The sequence below is a fragment of the Myotis brandtii genome, unplaced genomic scaffold (genome assembly GCF_000412655.1).
Source record: "Myotis brandtii unplaced genomic scaffold, ASM41265v1 scaffold947, whole genome shotgun sequence".
NCBI lineage: Eukaryota > Metazoa > Chordata > Mammalia > Chiroptera > Vespertilionidae > Myotis > Myotis brandtii.
Window position 1 is genome coordinate 186490 of NW_005371908.1, and position 6538 is coordinate 193027.

Genomic DNA, 6538 nt, shown 5'->3' on the forward strand with positions numbered 1-6538 from the left:
GAAAGAAAGAAAGAAAGAAAGAAAGAAAGAAAGAAAGAAAGAAAGAAAGAAAGAAAATGTATGTATGGAAAAAAAATAAGGCACTGTAATAGTCATTTCTTTCAGAATTAATGGTCTACCCATCCAGACTGCTTATTCCCCATTCCCCTTCCCTGCTCTATTTTTTTCATAGTGTTAATCACCTTCTAACACACTATATAATTTTATATAATTTTCATTGATTTCAGAGAAGGTAGAGGAACAGAGAGAGATAGAAACATCAATGATGAGAGAGAATCATTGATCAGCTTCCTCCTGCATGTCCCACACTGGGGATCAAGCCCAAAACCCGGGCATGTGCCCTGACTGGGAATCTAACTGATAACCTTTCAGTGCATGGGACAATGCCCAACCAACTGAGCCACACCGGCCAGGGCAATATAATTTACATGTTATGTCTCTTGTTCATCATGTCTCTCCCTCTGGAAGGTAAGAATCCATGTATGGTTTTGTTTGCTGATATTTGAAATTATATGTGTGGTTCGAATTAAAACTTGTCTAGCAATCAATGTTTCAGTATTTTACGTTATTTTAAAATATTTAGATGTTTATCATTTAACCTAGCAATTCTCCAAAGCTTTTAAGTTATCAAAAACTTTGGAAAATTATTTATAGACATATGAGGCTGGAGAAAAGGTGGAGGCGGGGGCTGGGAGCAGGCCCCACAACCTATTCTAAGACTGCAGTTTCCAGGCCTCCAGCTGCTTGGATTTAAAACTGCCACATTTTTCCTTAGAAAAAACATGCTAAGGTTTGGGTGATAATGAGTTCAGCTTCTGATAGTAGCAAGACTGTTAAGTAAGTGTTTGCAGTTTTGCAGTAAAGAAAATTGTTCTTTAGGAAAGGGGGGTGAGAAGGCACTGAGGTGAGAGCAGTTTTCAGAGCATTAAAGGGGTGAAAATGCTGGCCTTGGGATCTAAAGGTACAGTGCAGGGTCCCTTCACCGTCTCATAGAGGGGCTTTATGAAAAGACTAAAGTTGGGAACCCAGAGGCGAAAGTACCCAGCGAGCCGAGAAAGGAGAGTATTTCTTATCTAGAGGAGGGGATAGTCACAGAGGAGACAAGGCATTTACGGTCCAAGGTAATGGTTTGGCTTTGTGGGGTGAGAGTGAAACTGAGGTGGGTGACTGTGGTTCGGGATAACTGGGCTTTGTGAGGGGATGCACATTCTACTAAGGTAGAATGAGAAAGGAGTGGATAAAGGGAGTGCCTAGTAAGATGCAGTGTAGAGGTGAGGTGGCTAATGGCTGTGAGACTAATCCATCAACACCCATAACAGTGACTGAGGAGGGGACAAGAGTCCCAGCAAATTCAGGGAGGCAGAATAAGTGGCCCAAGTGTCAATTAAAAAGGAGATCAGCTTACCTGCCACCACAATCATTACATGAGGCTCTATCCTGGTGATGTAAGTCTGTGGGGCCTTGTGAGGGCCTGGGCAGCTTCAATCTTCAGTGGCCAGTCCTAGGGGGTCTGGGAGCTCCAAACTGGATCCAGAGAGTGGCCTTACTGGACTGGCTACGGTCCAATCTGGAGGGGCCAGACTGCAGTCTGATTTCCGGGATCAGAGTTTTTTAAAGGACTCTAAGTGGGTTTTTTCTAGGGGGAGAATTCTTTGTGCAGGTCCAGATTCTGGGAAGGCCTTCCCTTCTGCACCTTGGGCAGGCCCAGGTCAGGGGCTCGGGTTTGGGCAAGACTTGGCCCAGTGTCCTTCCTTGTTGCATTTGAAGCATGGGCCCAGAGGAGGCTCAGCCCCTGATACCCTTAGTTGGAGGACCGGCACTTCATTTGGGGTTCGTAAGAGTGGTGGCTAGGCCTTCTGGGCCTCAGTCTTGGCCTAATCATGCCTTTGTTTTGGGATTTGGGTCTCTTCATCTCTATTATTAAAGACCTTAAAGGCCAGGTTAATGGGTCTTTTTGAGGGGTTTGTGAACCTGTGTCTATTTTTTGAAGTTTCTGGTGTATGTCAGGGGCTGATTGGGATATAAAATGGGTATTTAGAAGAAAGGATCCCTTTGGGGAGGTGGGGTCTAGGGTGACAAGTTTCTGTAAGGCCTGCATGAGGTGGGAAAGGAAGAGCTGGATTTTTGTCAGGGCCCTGAGTGATTTTATTGTTTGTCATAGTTGACCACCTTATAGGCAGCCTTTTTGAGTCAAGCAATGAGACAGGTGATTATATGGCTACAGAGCCAGTGCCCTGGAGAATTAACCTGATAGTCCCATCTCGGGTCAGTTTGGGAGACCATGTCAGCGCTTACCAGGTTGATCACTGTGTCCTGTCTATGGAGGGCATTGGCATGGTCCTGAGCTGCTAGCCAGAAGCACTCCTCCTCCTCTGGGGTTAGAGAGGAGGACAGGAGGACTTAGATGTCATGCCAGGTCAGGTCATAGGACTGGGTCAGGTACTCAAATTCCTTAGTAAAGGTGGTCGGGTCGATAGAAAAAGACCTGAGACACCTCTCAATCTGCGAGGTTGGACATAGAGAATGGGACGTGGACTTGGACTATCACCTCTGTTTCTGCTGCCTCCCTCAGGGGTAGAATGGACATGGGAATAGAAAAGGCTGTTGAGGAAGGCCGTCTTTGGGTGGCCCAAGAGCGTGTGTTAGGTGGGGGAAAAGGCTGTATTGGAACTCTAGTTCAAGGGATTTGAAGTCCAGGGGCAGGGGGAGAAGGTGGTTGCTGGTTAGGAGGGTCTGGGTTTTGGGAATCTACTGCAGGTCATGGAGGGGGCACATAAGTGATGGAAGTCGGTGGTCTGCTAAGTCAAAAGTAGATTCAGAATCAGAAATGTTAGGGGTATGATGTATTGTGTGAAAGAGAAAGATCTGATGTTTTGTGTGAAAGAAAGATCTCTGTCAGCAGTACTGACAGAGAGAGGGTCGGCACTGAAGGGTGAAAAAGGCCTGGATGTAGGGAACCTGTGACCACTTTCTATTTTGGTGACAGCAATTATGTAAATCATGCAATGTGTTACAATTGAAAGTGCCATTTTTAGGCCACTGACACTTATTATTTAGTTTATATTGTGGCCAAACAGTGTTACAAAAGAAAATGAGGTGCTTGGGCATGATCTCCCTCATGAGTGTACAGAGGGGAGGGAATGTAGCGTGGCCCACGAGAGAGGAAGGGTGGATGACAGACCACAAATCCAAAGGTGACTGTTTAGGGCAGGCATCACCATTGCTAAACAAATCACCATGAGAATGAGGAGGTGACCCTCTGGACTGGGCATCCCCAATCCAGAAGAACCCAAAGCGAATGGCTGAAGAGTCTTCTGGCCTAGCGCTAGGACTTTCGAGACAAGAGGACTTTCGAGAAGTCAGAGTGAGTGGACAGAAGACTCCAGATGAGGGAAATTGTGGAAAGTCACTCACCTAGAGAAGATTGTCCGGTGTGATATGAAGGGTCAGCAGTGGAGAAGGAGAGGTTCCCGATCCAGCATTCTCCTTGGCTGGTTCTGGAGGGCCCATAATGGAGGGAGGCCTAATCGAGGTGGCAATTGAGTCACCTGAGTAGAATTCGGAGGTAAGCCCAGGATGAGCTGCCATTGTCTACTGCTCTCTGAGTAGCAAACTTGGGGTGACTCAAGCTGGGGTGATGGCTCCCCTTCCCCATGGGACCCTCCCAGTTTTGGCACCAAATGTTAGGGTTGCTGAAGGAGGAACACACGAGACCAACATGGTAAAGGATTATAAATTTACTAGAGGCCCGGTGCATGAATTCATGCACCAGTGGGGTCCCTCGGCCTGGCCTGTGGGATCGGGCTAAAACTGGCTCTCCAACATCCTCTGAGGGGTCCTGGATTGCAAGAGGGCGCAGGCCAGGCCGAGGGACCCCACTGGTGCATGAATTCATGCACCGGGCCTCTAGTAAATTTATAATCCTTTACCATGTTGGTCTCGTGTGTTCCTCCTTCAGCAACCCTAACATTTGGTGCCAAAACTGGGAGGGTCCCATGGGGAAGGGGAGCCATCACCCCAGCTTGAGTCACCCCAAGTTTGCTACTCAGAGAGCAGTAGACAATGGCAGCTCATCCTGGGCTTACCTCCGAATTCTACTCAGGTGACTCAATTGCCACCTCGATTAGGCCTCCCTCCATTATGGGCCCTCCAGAACCAGCCAAGGAGAATGCTGGATCGGGAACCTCTCCTTCTCCACTGCTGACCCTTCATATCACACCGGACAATCTTCTCTAGGTGAGTGACTTTCCACAATTTCCCTCATCTGGAGTCTTCTGTCCACTCACTCTGACTTCTCAAAAGTCCTCTTGTCTCGAAAGTCCTAGCGCTAGGCCAGAAGACTCTTCAGCCATTCGCTTTGGGTTCTTCTGGATTGGGGATGCTCAGTCCAGAGGGTCACCTCCTCATTCTCATGGTGATTTGTTTAGCAATGGTGATGCCTGCCCTAAACAGTCACCTTTGGATTTGTGGTCTGTCATCCACCCTTCCTCTCTCGTGGGCCACGCTACATTCCCTCCCCTCTGTACACTCATGAGGGAGATCATGCCCAAGCACCTCATTTTCTTTTGTAACACTGTTTGGCCACAATATAAACTAAATAATAAGTGTCAGTGGCCTAAAAATGGCACTTTCAATTGTAACACATTGCATGATTTACATAATTGCTGTCACCAAAATAGAAAGTGGTCACAGGTTCCCTACATCCAGGCCTTTTTCACCCTTCAGTACTGAAGATTTTTTTAAAAATATATTTTATTGATTTTTTACAGAGAGGAAGGGAGAGGGATAGAGAGTTAGAAACATCGATGAGAGAGAAACATCGATCAGCTGCCTCCTGCACACTCCCCACTGGGATATGCCCGCAACCAAGGTACATGCCCTTGACCGGAATCGAACCTGGGACCCTTGAGTTCGCAGGCCGACGCTCTATCCGCTGAGCCAAACTGGTTAGGGCAGGGGATCAGAGTTTTTTAAAGGACTCTAAGTGGGTTTTTTCTAGGGGGAGAATTCTTTGTGCAGGTCCAGATTCTGGGAAGGTCCAGAGGGGAGAGATAATGGTCTTAGCAAGTGAAATGTGGTCTAAGTGAAATGGAATGTCCATTGTGAAGTGACCTAAAGGTCAGTTCCAAGGGGAGGGGTATCAATTCAAGTATTTGATCAAATCCAACAGTGGCCAATCGGTTATTGAATTTTCCCAGGTCAAACAGGATATAGGAAGGAGGGGAGAGGGTATAAGAACAAAGAACTATGTAGGTGATCAGTAGCACATTTTCCAGGAAGACCCGCCTGCCACAACTAGACAAAGGGAGGTGGAGACAACTAGAGAAGGCCTCAGCCCAGTTTTTAAAATAACCCAATAGGAGACAATAAGCCCTAGGTGACTATGGGGAAAACTGCTAACCCCATAGTACTCAGCCAATGAGGAGCTGGGGGAGGGACTTTCACACATTAGAGATAAATTGCCTGTTCAACCAGCTCTTACAAGACCGCATAAAAAGTCTCATTTTCACCTTAGTTGGTTTGGTTCAGTGGATATTGCTTCAGCCTGCAGACCAAAGGGTCCCTGGTTCAATCCTGGTCAAGGGTACACCGCTGCAGGCTCGATCCCCAGTAGGGGGCAAGCAGGAGGCAGCCAATCAATGATTCTCTCTCATAATTGATGTTTCTATCTCTCTCTCCTTCTCCCTTCCTCTCTGAAATCAATAAAAATATATTTTTTAAAAAGTCTTGTTTTTGCCATACTTCTGTCTCTGAGTCCGTTATATGAATTTGGACAGGTGAGCATTTCTCACACATCAGAGCTGCTCCTGATGGTGCTGAACCACCTGCCTCCATGCAGACTGCTTGAGTGCTGCCTCTCTGTGGCTGCTCATTCTGCTGGCCCAGGACCACTGCACCTGGCCACTGCTCTCCCGCAGCTGCCTGCCTGTGGCCCACGACTCCAGACCCTCCTTTCCTGGGCCACTTTCACTTGTGCAGACTTGGACGCGGGGAGCGGGCCTAAACCATCAGTCAGAGATCCCCCAAGGGCTCCCAGACTGCCAGAGGGCACAGGCTGGGCTGAGGACTCCCCCGCCCCCCGAGTGCACAAATGTCGTGCACCGGGGCTCTAGTCCTATGTAATAAAACCCTAATGTACAAATCGACCGAATGACAGAACCACCGGTGGAATGACCCATCGCTATGACACACACTGACCACCAGGGGGCAGATGCTTAATGAAGGAGCTTATTGAATGAGATGCTTCTTGCCTTCGTGGGAAGCAATATAGGGTAGTTGGTTAAGAGTTTAGATTCTGGAGCAGACCTCCCAGGTTCAAACCCTAGCTCTGCACCTTTGTGGCCTTGGACAAGTCACAAAGTACCTCTATTTCTTTATAAGATAGGATTACATGTCAAGCACATAGAAGGGCTTTATAAGTATGAACTGCTTTAGTACCCTTTTTGAATCGATCCTTTGAGAAAGTATATTTCAGGACCTCAGATCCTTAGGGCTTCACAAGAAATTGAGAGGTTCAGAGAGGGGAGTGACTGACCCT